Source organism: Acomys minous (assembly GCF_964271855.1).
Source record: "Acomys minous genome assembly, chromosome: 2".
Lineage (NCBI taxonomy): Eukaryota > Metazoa > Chordata > Mammalia > Rodentia > Muridae > Acomys > Acomys minous.
In genome coordinates this window covers 48204463-48217119 of record NC_140484.1, presented here as the reverse complement: position 1 = coordinate 48217119, position 12657 = coordinate 48204463, and positions in this window count along the sequence as shown.

The following is a 12657-nucleotide window of genomic DNA, read 5'->3' as shown; positions in this document are numbered from 1 at the left end:
AGCTGGCCTCTGCCTGCGGCTCTTGGAAAGGGACTTGCCAAGCAGCACATTTTGGCCATGTGGGAACAGAGGCAGAATTGGTGATGCTTCAGTGGTCAAAGGTCTCCTAAGTTGGTATGACCCTAAGGAAGACCACCCATGCTGTCTCTGGGCCTAAAGACACAAGACGCAGAGGGAGAAAGACAAGGGTCTCTTTTTTTGTGAGGCACACTTCAGGTCAGAGGCAGTGAGGGCTGTAGAAAACACAGGGCCTTTAGTCTTTCAAAGTTTCTGGGACAGGCTGGGGCTAGGCCTGTCCCCTTAGGAACTTGGAGTCCTTTGAAATGCTCAGGAGCAGAGGCAAAGGTTGTCATGTTTGGTAAAAAAAAGCAAAAGTGGCTTAAAAAACAAGCAAACAACATTTGTTTATTTGTTTAGCATGGGGGTGGTGCGGGTGCTGCAGCATCCACCTGGAGATCAGAGGACCTCTCCAAGAGTCGTTCTACCATGTGGGATCTGGGGACTGAACTCAGGTCATCAGGCTTTGCAGCAATCACCTTTATCGCCTGAGCCATCATCACGTCTACCAAACAGTGGACATGTTTGACCACACCGAAGAGACTTTCTGTGGGTCCCTCTTGTAAGCATGGGGGGCGGGGAGGGAGAATTTTATCTACTAAATGCATTTCTAACCCCCAGAGGGAACAAAAAGTGTTCTGTTTTATAAGTAAAGCGCCAAACGTGGGCACACTATGCAAACAGATCCAATACTTCCCCTTCTTTGTTAGCCCACTCACCACAGCTTCAGTCAGAAAACAGTAACTGGAAAGTTCCAGAAATAAGTCATCCACACGTTTTAAATACACTTTATTGCAGGGTGTTGCCAATACCCCCTCCATTTCATTATTATCATTGTTAATCTCTTACTGAGCCTAATTTATAAATTAAACTTTACCCAAGTATATACATAGGAGAATAAACATTACTGGAGCCCAGCACTATCAGCAGTTTCAGGCATCTGCAGAATGGTTTGGCATGCGTTCCCCGAAGATAAGGGAGTTCTGCAGCACATCTGTATAGGCTTACGATAAAAGCGGGGGATATCTTTCCAACGGTTCCTTCCGGTTGTAATAATGAAAACTGCCCGAGACACTCTAACTAGGGACTCTCTGGTTCTGCCTTTATGTAGGTGGATGCCACAAGCCACTGCAGTTTGTTCCCACTTGTTACCGTGGATCACTGGCACCTCTAGGCTAATGAGCCCTGGTCTGCCCACATGTTGCTCCTTGGCTCACTGTGATCTCAGAGGTATGGTAAGAAGCTGCCAGCATCTGCACCCTGTATGAGGAAGCCTGGGAGGTCTAGGGCAGGCTGTGGTTGGTCCACACAAGCCAGCCCCTGCCCTGTAACAGCTCCAAGACAGGGCCTCAACCCTATGGCTGTTCTGGACCCATGAGCTGAATGGAAGAACTCGTTCCTTCTTGCCCCCCCCCCCCCGCCCCCCGGATCCAACCTCACAGAGACCTCAGTGGTAGCAGCACCCTGACAGTTCCTTTCCTTCTCCACCCCAACACCCCTAAACATACCTCCCTTCCCCACCCCAAGCCCACCCTGACCTGGGCTGGCCCACTCTCTAGGAGCTTCCTTACGGTCTCTGTGCTCTATTCCTCTTAAGAGATCTGAAAATGCAGGCTGGGTCCTGTCACTGCCCTCTGCTTAAAGCCGCTCTTATACTTAGGGTAACCTAAACTCCTCATGACAAGCCTGCCGAGTGGGTTTAGAAAGTCAAGTTCATGCCTGCCTCATGGACTTGACCCAGACCACCACCTGTGCCCAAAGCGTTCCACTCTGGCCCCTGCTGGCGTTTGGCTCAAAAGTCGTACTCTTCCCGCCCCCGCCCTCTGCCACCCAGTTCCATCCCTTCACCGTACATTGCTGTCATGCTTCGTAATGGTTGGTTTGCTGGTTTATTATTGTCTTTCTTCCCTCCAGAATGTTGATTTCCTCAGGGTGGGGACCACAGCCATTTTGCCCACTATTATATACTCAATCCCTACAAGAGCCTGGCACACGCTTGGCCTCCGGTATTGTTTGTTGATTGAATGAATGTGTGACGGGAAAGAGCAGGGACTGGAAAGGACACCAAGATTAACGTGTAAAGGAAGCCAGTTGACAGAGGACTGGGAACGGCTTTCTTTCCTGGGCTACAGGCAATGTACATCATGTTGGGGAAAGGAGAGGTGGGCGGTACGTGAATGACGTAAAGGGTCATGGGACTCTCAGGCAAGTAGTTTGGGGTACATGTCTTCCCACTCCCATTCTCTCAGGAATTCCTTGTTCTTCATAGACTGTCTCTGCTTCTGTTACTTTTTAAAAAAAGATTTTATTTGGTTTTAATTTATGTGCATTGGTGTGAGGGTGTCAGATATTGGAGTTATAGGCAGTTGTGAGCTGCCATGTGGGTGCTGGGAATTGAACCTGGGTCCTTTGGAAGAACAGGCAGTGCTCTTAACCGCTGAGCCATCTTGCCAGCCCCTGTTTCTATTACTTTACCTTGTGTCTCTGGAGCATTCTTTGCCCTTTGACACAGGAACTTGTAAGTCTCAGCAAGTGCCTCCTGGACTCTGACCACCACCTATAACACATACACACATGAGCTAGTACCATTGGGCAGGAAGGGCCAGGCTGGTGGCAACATGCATGCCAGAGGTCAAGGGACCCAGAATGTTCCCCATGGGCTTCCCAGTTCAGACTGATATTAAGGATCCACATGGGTAGGTGGTAAGAAGGGACTAGGGGTGCTGCCCAATGTTCTCCAGGGCACAGGCCTCTCTCTGCTCTTGGTCATCTGTCTATATTAGCAGTTAAATAGAGGGATGGGGTTAAGCTTACACCTACCCTCCAGGTGGCCTGATCCATGGGCCAGGAGGATGGGTGATTAAAGGCTGGGCAGGAGGGCAGAGGAGGCTTGGTCACTGTTCCTAATCTACTGGCAGTGTTGGTAGCACTGGTGGGTTCCTGTCTGTCCCTTATGATCAGGACATTATCATTAATCCTAGATAATTTCCATGAAAAAAATGCATTTCCCACACACCTGATCTGGCCAGATTACTTCACTAGGCTGTTCTAAACTCTAGTGGGTTTTCATCTCTAATGAATTTTCACACGTTCAGTCTTCCCAACTCGAGCAAAGTAACCATCTAGACTGTGCTCTGGGGACGAAAGTGAAAACAGCATCAAATACCCAGCACATTCTAGCCTCTGCTGGGTGTTGTAGACCCCCTTATCTCACTGATGAGCCACTAACTGTGGCATAAGTTTATTCTTATTCCACAGAACAGGGAACATACACTCAGAGCTGCAAAGTTATTAAACGGAAGCCCAACGGAACAGCTCATGCTTTCTTAGTCCCATGGAGATGCGTGAAGGGTTTGTAGTTGGATTATATACAGATATTCACTATGCACTCAATCTACCATCAAGACAGGTTTCAGTGTGGGGTCAGGAGCCACAGCCAGATAACAGTGACAGAACAGCAGGAGGTCTGGGCTGCCAGGAAGCAAACCAGAGGGATCTCAGTGGCTGGGAAGGAACACCTCACAGGCTAGAAGGCCCGGAGCGCTGGCACAGTTCATGCTCTGCCTATGGTCCTGCAAGCAGCTCGTTCACGTGCTGGGCCTCAGTATTCACAGTGGTAGAAGGGAAAAATTGAACGACCTACAGGCTGGGCAGCCTTAATCCAAAACCATGTGGTACAGCTAATGTTGATCATCCATTTGAGATTAGGAATCACCTCGAAAATTCGTCTGGGTGGACTGTGAAGGTGTTTCCAGGGATGCCTAAGTAAGGGGAAAGACCCACACTGAATGTGGGCAGCACTCTATGCGCCAGAGCCCACCCAGAACTGAGTAAAAAGGAGAAACAGCTGAGCACCAGCATGCACGGCTCTCTGATTGGACACCACAGAGCCAGCTGCATTATGCTCTTCCCGTCTCAGCCAGAGCCACCCTCACTGCCATGGTGGGCTGCATCCCCAAACCATGAGTCACACACGACTCCCCTTTCTTTCTTGAATTGCTCTTGTCATATATTTGGTGACGGCAGCAAAGAAGTAATGGAGACACCCTGAAATTCAAATCTTTTTGAGCACAGATAGGACTCCCACAAAAATCCCAGATTTTAAAGCTGGGCATGGCGGTCCATACCTGTAAAGCCAGACTCAGGAACACTGAGACAGGAGAATGGTGAGTTTGAGGCCAGCCTGTCTCAAAGGAAGGAAGGAAAGAAGGAAGGAAGGAAGGAAGGAAGGAAGGAAGGAAAGAGAAGTAGATGAAAAGAAAAGGAGAAGAGAAGAGAGACATCTCCATGTTTGGGAGCATTTTGGATTTTGAATTTTCAGATTTCCTGACTTGGTAGACAAGCATTCTAAAATCTCCAAACTCCAAAATCTGAGGCACTCCTGGTCCAAGCATTTTTTTTTGACAGGTGCTACTCAATTTGTCTCACCTATAGAGGCTTTTCGAGCTCAGCTGTTTTGTGGGTCAATCAGTCGCTGGGTCTTGAGCTCACTCAACCTTTCTGGACCTGCTAACATCACGTTTGAACTCTCTTCCGACTGGCTGCCACGCTTTCTGCTTCAAGTCGCGGGACTTGAAGGTGTTCGTTCCCTCCTTTGTCGCATGCTCCGCATTCTCTCTCACTATTTGGATTTCTGTCTTCTCTCCAATCCTGCTTCCCCTTTCTCCTCTTTCTGCCAGCAACATGCTGGCTCACTCAGGTTGCAGCTGCTTCCCAGACTCATCCCTCACACTCAGTTCTGCCTCAGTCCATGGATGTTACCAACCAGACCCATCTTATTACAAGAGCATGAAGCCATTTTCTCTTCTAAGCCCTCAGTGACCCCACCACTTAAAACTATCGCCCTCCTCTCCAAAGCCTTCCAGCTCTGGTCCCAACAGAACCTCTCTACCTTCCCTTATTATACATACACGTGCATGGATCTCTGTGCAAGTCAAGAGGCTGGAAGGCCCCAGAAAGACTGGCAGGGCAAGCAAGGGTGACCAAATGTAATAGGCACCGGTCTGGACAAGAACACCAAGGATTTCTCTGCCATTTGGATGGTGATTTATGCTCTGCAAAAACAATTCTACTGACTTTTCATTAGATTTTCACAACCCCCTGTGGCCTCCAGTCAGCCCACCACCTCGTTTCATTAGTCCCAGAGCTGGAATTGCTTAACAATTATCCCACAAGAATTACAACCCAGCTCCTTAAACTCTTAGATTCAAATGCCTTTTCCCTCTCATATGTTCTTAGATGTCTCCTAAGATCTCCCCAAAGGAAGCATCCTTTCCCTCAAAGCCCTTGTGTCTCAGGTAGCCTCGGCTGGCTTCACATTCATTCAGTGCGTAGACAAGACTGACTGTGAGCTTCTGATCCTCTTGCCTCTGCCTACCAAGCTCTAGGCTCACAGGTGTGCACCACCATGACTGATTTTTTGCAGAGCTAACACCAGAATCCAGGGCCTCATGCATGCTCAGTAAGCATTATACCAGCAACATCAGCTTATCAAAGGGCTTTTTTATATGCATGTTAAAGAGCTGAGGGGCAAGGCTTCAGGAATGACTAGCCTCAGTTTAGGAAATTTCCTGCAGGAATAATATGCTTTTGGAAAAGACAAGATGTCAAAGCCCCCTGGACACAGGTCCTCCAGAGCGCTCCTTGTGAGTAAGGAGCAAGTAGTGGCTGTTTAACCTCCCTCTGCCCTACCCCCATGCCAATCACCAGAGTGGGGGTAATTCATTCTGAGGTGAGTCCGCAAGGCTACATCACAGAGCTTTCCTGCAGCTCCAACTGCCAAGCTGCAGATAGAACAACCCACTGGACTAGGTTATTCCAAGGTAGCTGAGGTCCAGAAGGACAATACCAAGGGCATCAAAATGACGTCAGTGAATCAGACGCTGTCCTTCACCTGAAATGGTCCAGGATTCCCTAGGGTCCTCTTTGAAAGGACTCTACAGCTGTGCCTTTGCCCTTGGCCCTGCCTGGCACAGAAACTGCCAACCTGGAAGAAGACTGCCCGCCCCCACTGTTTGCAAGTCTGAGTATTTTTTTGGATTTACCACATAAGCTAGAAAGGTCAGAGGTGAGAGGTTGTAGGTTTTTTTTTTTTCTTTCAGGGAGAAACTACATGTTTCCCTAATTATTGTGTTCATGTGTCTCCTGCTGGGGAGCATGAAACCTGGGAGGGACTGCCACCTGCTCACCTTTGTGGCCTCTAGCCCATGTGGTGTAGCCAGATAAGGTTCAATACAGCCTGTATTTCTCCTATAACCCAAAGTGGGCTCTTCCCTCTGTGAGCCACAGTGTCTTCCTATCTGAGCAGTGAGTTGCCTGAAACCTTTCTTGTCTTTGGAATTCTCCAGCCCAGCTTCAGCGCGACAAACACCAAGGTCCTGGGAAATTGTCAGCATCCCACACCCACAGGAACGTTGTATCCCATAGCAGGCTATCCCTGCTCCCAGATTCCTTTTGGAAAGTACCCCAGGAAAGGGAGTCCAGTGTGCCACCAGAAATCTTGGAGACCCTCTTGAAGTAGACTTTGCCAATGTCATCTATGAGCAGTAGGGTAGAGACCCGGGCCATCACTCCATCCTGGATTCCCTCACCCCCTGAATCACAAAGCTACAGCTAACCTCCTTCTAGGCTTAATGATTAGCATCAGGGGTGGGTCAACAGCCCTGGACTCACAGTCCAAGGGAAGCTGGCCAGGCCCTTATTTGCAAAGTGCCTTCCCTTATGTCATCTCTACATCAAAGCTTTGGGGGTAGTGCTCTCTTGAATGTGATGAAGATGAGGTATGAAATAAGTAAGTAGCTGAGGTCATGTAGCCAAGGCTCAGTAGGCCTGAGTCTGTCTCCGAGCTTTGTCTGTACCTGTAGCTGCCAACATCAGTCTTTGGACCTGGGATGGGCTCCCAACACATGAAATCAAGGTCCTTGTTCACAGAGATGCTGGTTTAAGAACACAGAAGCATACCATTTAAACAAGACCTCTCTCCTGTGAGGGCACCTGGCTTAGGGTTTTTTTAAAAATTAGAATTCATTTATTGTGTTGTATTGCATGTGTGTTTGCCTGCATATGTCTTTGTGCAACACATGTATGCAGTGGCTAAGGAGGCCAGGAAAGAGCATAAGATACCCCCCACCCACCCCACCCTCGCACACAGGAAATGAGTTTTTGGTAATTTGTGAGCTGCCAAGTGAGTGAGCGCTGGGAGCAAAACCCAGGTCCTCTGCAAACGGAGCCAGAGCACGAGAGTCTATATTCTCAGGCCCTAGCCATTCTCCATGAACTCTATGTGCCCACTGTATCTTGACTTGCTGAAGTCAGGGTCTTTCCTAAACATACCGTCGTGTCTTCTCCAGTTGCCTTCAACCCCCTTGTCTCTGCCTATACTCACCACACTACACACACAGGTACACGGATAAATCAAATGGTTTTTCCAAGCCTGGCCTCAAATTCATAATCCTCCCCCTCTTGAGTGTTAATTACAGGTGTATATCACGCCACATGACTCAGTCAGATTAAAAAAAACAAACATCTATATTTGTCCATATCTCCCTTATTTATGGTTCCACAGGACAATCCACTTGGGTGAATTACAAGTAAGAAAATATACTATTATATAAACCAAAACCAGCCACAGGACTGCACATGAGACTGGTGCTCACATGGACCTGGGAAGCTGCTGTCATATGCCATAGGTCTCCAGTGTTCCTCTCCCAACCCCAGGCCATTTCTATTTGCTGACTGCCTCCAGGGTGTGTTCTGCTGGCCCAGCCCTCTCTGCCTCTGCCTCCTAATGCCCTCTGGGGCATGTTGTATACTTTTGTCTATTCTGATAAATCACCCAGCTTACATCCCAGCAGAAAGGCTGAAGATGTGCTGGAGCACCGGAAGGTTTTGTTTTGTTTTGTTTTGGGGGAGGGGTGCTTTTTGAGACAGGGTTTCTTTGTGTAGCCTTGGCTGTCCCAGCCTCACTTTGTAGACCAGGCTGGCCTCAAACTCACAGCGAGCCACCTGCCTCTGCCTCCTGAGTGCTGGGATTAAAAGCCTGTGTCACCACGCCTGGCTCTGGAAGTTCTTGAATGGGAGAATGGACTTCCTCCTTATCTCAGGGTTCCTCCTGCAGACGGGCTTTCCCTCCCCCTCCAAGACCCAGGCATTCATCTGTTCCCAGGATCCAGAGCTACATGCCTGTAGCACCATACTCATCACAATCCCTTAGGGCTATGGCTGAAAAGGGGCTCTCAGGGGAAATGGTGCTGTCACTTGGCTGTGTTTAGGAGGCCAATGAGAGGACCAGAAGGAGCAGGGCTTAGCTTCGCTCTTCTGCTAAGGCACTGAGGCTGGGTTCTGTGCTGCCGTATTCTGAGACCCTGAGACTCAATGGCACTAACTCTTCCTTTCCGCCCGTCTGCTGCCTCACAAGAAGGCTGGCAATGATGAGGAAAGGATGATCGGGGCCAAGAAGACAAACACTGTCAATCCACGTAGAGCACACTGAGGTGAAGCCACTGGAATCCCCAGGCACTGCTAATGGGAGTGGGTGCTGTGAAAAACAATACGGTGGATCCCAAAGCTTGAAAAGCAGAACTACTTTTAATTGTACAAACCAGCAATTCCATTTCTTCTGGACATACTGAAAAGAAGTGAAATCGGGATTTGGGATGTGTGTGTGTGTGTGTGTGTGTGTGTGTGTGTGTGTGTGTGTGTGTATTCATAACAGTGTACTGGAAATAGTTAAGAGATGGAAGCAACTCAAGCAAGCCCCGACCTGACTGGATGAGTGAAATGCACACATGCACACAGTAGAAGCCTTAGTACTCAGCCCGGAGAGAGCAGGAAGCAGGCTCGGCGACACCTAGCTGTAGTCCCAGCTTTTAGGAAGCTGAGGGAGGATAATTGTGCCTAAATAGTAAAACACTGTCTCAAATCATTTTAAAAGTATTTTATTTTATTTTATGTGTGCGCGTGTGTAGGCACTTGCATGCACATACACATGTGTGTCTGAGTGTTTTAAGCATTTTCAGCAGATGAGCCATTTCTCCAGCCTCAAGACTTTACTTTAAGCTAAAGAGGGATGGTGTGCTGGGGGAGGTGGTTCAGAGGGTAGCTGGTGGTTGCTGCGCAGAACCTATGTAAAAATTCAAACATGGTTTCACACTTGCCTGCAACCCCAGTGCTGTGGGAGGCAGACAGGGGATCTTAAAGCCTTGCTGACTGCTGGCTTAGCTCTAGATTCCCTGTCTCAAGGGAATAAGGAAGAGGGTGATAGAGTGGGACACCCTATCTCTGGCCTGTATGTGTGCACTTACACATTTGCATACAACACACACACACACACACACACACACACACACGGGAGGGAGCATGTACTCTTGGGAAGGAAAGTGACATATGGCCATATGCTACACATGGATGAGCCTTGAGGATAGTGGACTAAAATAAGCCAAGCACAAAAGACAGATGCTGCACGTTGCCATTTGGTGTGTGAGGTGTTTCGTCAAACTCATCCAGACAGAAAATGAATGGTGGTTGCTAGGGGCTCTGAGAGGAAGCAGGAGCTGTGTTTCTTAGGTGTAGATTGTTGGTTTTGCAGGGGTGATGCTACTGAACTCTTTAAGATGTACTCTTATGATGGGCAAGATAATGAAGTGTATGCTGTATGTATTTTTTTTTAAACCACAATTTAAAAGACATATCGTGCTGGGGAGACGGCTTATCAGGTATCAGGTAAGCATTTGCTGGACAACTGTGAGTTCGGATCCCCAGTGCCCAAGTAAAAGCCAGGTGGGTACAGTGGCCACCTGTAATCACAGTGCATGAGAGACAGGATCCCCAGGGCAAGCCAGCTAGCCACACAAGCCAATTAGTGAGTCTTAGGTTCACCTGAGGAACCTTGCCTCAATTTATAAGGTGGAGGGCAATTAAGGAAGACATTGATGCCAACCTTGGGCCTCCAGAGGTGCACGCACCCCTCCCCCTCACATACACAATTACTCACACACACGTTCATACAAACCTCCACAAATATGCACCCCATCACTCATACTCAAATATGTGCTCTTCACATACACAAGTAATTTTTAAAATCACACAAGTAATTTTTTATAAAGTCTCTGTGCGTTCAGAGTAGCCAAATGTTCCCCATAAAGGTGAGCTGCTTTCAGCTCACAGGGATGCTCAGCCTCTACTGCAATTCATGACTCCATTCTGCCAGTGAGGTTCAAAGGTAGCTGCAAGTGATGAGTGCACATTTTCACCTGTTTGGTTCCAATAAAACTTTATTAGCAGAAGCAAATGGAGAGTGGTCTTGGTCTGCAGCTTTCAGATCAATCTATGTGGTCTGGAGGCTACTGACCTGGGCTTCTTGGGTCTGTGAAGTGAGTTCCATGTTAACACATAATTTTTTTCTGAGATATGGTAATGTCAAAAGATCATTTTTCCTGGAGGACAACGCCAGCTTTGAAACTTATTTTAATATTGCTTTCTTTTCCTTCCCCCGCCCCCTTCTTCTCTTGTCATTGTTTTGAGGCAAAGTCTATGTATCCCAGGCTTACCTGGAACTCACTATGTAGCTAAGGATGACTTTGAACTCCTAATCCTCTTGCATCCACCTTTCTAGTACTGGGACTGCAGGTGTTTACCACCACACTTAGTGACACTAATACAAAAGCACCTGTGTCAATGCTCTTCCTAGAATTCCTTCTAGGGGCTACCCTTAATATCTTGTTCCTCATTCACAGATCAAATAAGTCTGCAATACTTGTTCTTCTTTTTAAAAAAGTCTGAAAAGTAGAGAAGACTAGTCTGTGTGACGGACTAGGGGCAGCCAGGGCACAGCTGGACAGCTGGCTTGGGGCTGTGATGGGAAGCCGGCACACCTGGCTTGGCTCCCCTACAGCTGGCTTGGGGCTGTGATGGGAAGCCGGCACACCTGGCTTGGCTCCCCTACAGCAGTACCCAGGTCAGGATCTCCAACCCCGTTCCCAAGGACTCATGTGGGCTCCTGCAGTAGAGTCAGCCTCCTGTGGGACTGACAGAGAGTCCATGGAAAGACACGAAAACTAGAGAGCGAAGAGCAGGAAGGTAGGCCCCTCTAATGCTTCTGTGACTGCTTGATGCTGAGAGTCCTGAGCATGCACCTTGACTTTCTTCTTCTTCTTCTTCTTCTTCTTCTTCTTCTTCTTCTTCTTCTTCTTCTTCTTCTTCTTCTTCTTTCTTTTCTTTTCTTTTCTTTTTTTTTTCCTTCTGGTTTCTCTGTGTAACAACCTTAGCTGTCCTGGACTTGCTTTGTAGACCAGGCTAGCCTCGAACTCACAGTGATCCACCTGCCTCTGCCTCCCAAGTACTGGGATTAAAGGCGTGCGCTACCCTGCCTAGCTCACACCTCAACGTTCAAACATGCCTCTTTCTCCTCCTCACACATAATGATCGTGCTGGAGCCAGATTCTCACCTTGAAGAAGGTATGTTGTCATCTGGGTTCCCCGTGTTCCCATCACACCCAGGTGCATTCCCCTACACCCATCAGCCATCATGGGCTGATACCATACAGCTATCTGCTTTCTGCCAGGGAAGTAACAATGGGTCCCAAGAAGGGACCTGTCCTGGCTGGACAGTCCTAGTGTCTAAAGCTACTTCATTAATTATTCCTTGAGTCTTGATTTTATATTTTTAGAGTCATATTTACTCTTTTCCACTGAACGATTACACGGCTCTCTCTGTGGTCTATAAATACAAACAGGGTTGGTCCCGTTGTACTGATGAAAGTGCCAGAGGAAATGACTTGCACAGCACATGGGTGTCACTGCAAGGCCTGGACTGCTATTACTGTCACTCTCCACTTCCTCCTGTTGCCTTTGTATGAGGACAAGGGGCCGTTCTCGGTGCCACTAGACCGATTGGGCAAGTCAAACAGCCTTTTGATCTGTTGACAGTCTGGTTCCAACAATGTGTGTAGTTGTAAAAGGGCTCGCTCCGTTTTGAGCAGACAGAAGACTGTGTTGTGACTCTCCAGCCCCTTAGCCTGCCTCAGCTACCTGAGCCTCACCTCAGTTTGTGGTGAGCACAAACCTGCTCTGATGACTTGGGGACATCTGTGCCCTCTGTACTTGGACTCTGATTTGCTGGCTGTGGTGGTGCCACTAGTAAAGTACGAGTCTTGCTGTGGCAAGGTCTTGTTGATTTGATCCTGGCTCATCACCATTCACGTTCAAAAACCCAAAGTCCTCTCCGTGGCAGGTGCAGGCCCTGGCTGGCCTGAGTTGAATTAGCTCATTTGCACCCATGAGGGTGTGAATCCATTTCCCCAGTTCCTTCACACAGAGCTGTTGGGACAAGGCACAGTCTCAAATAAACAGGAGGTCATTGACACAGCAGCCTTGAAATGTGCCGTTCAGCCTGCTCACACCTGGAGTTCTTCAGGCCGGCCTCTGGCTACTGTCCCTTCCAGAGAGAGACTATCCTGCCTGAAAGCTGGTGTGATCTTCCTCAAATATTCCACAGCTCCTTTTGATGGCCTCCACATCCACGGCCAGACAGATCCCTGCAGGCTTTCCCCAATCCGTCACTAAGAAACAAGTCATCCATTGGCTAAATCTGGGTCGGCATTC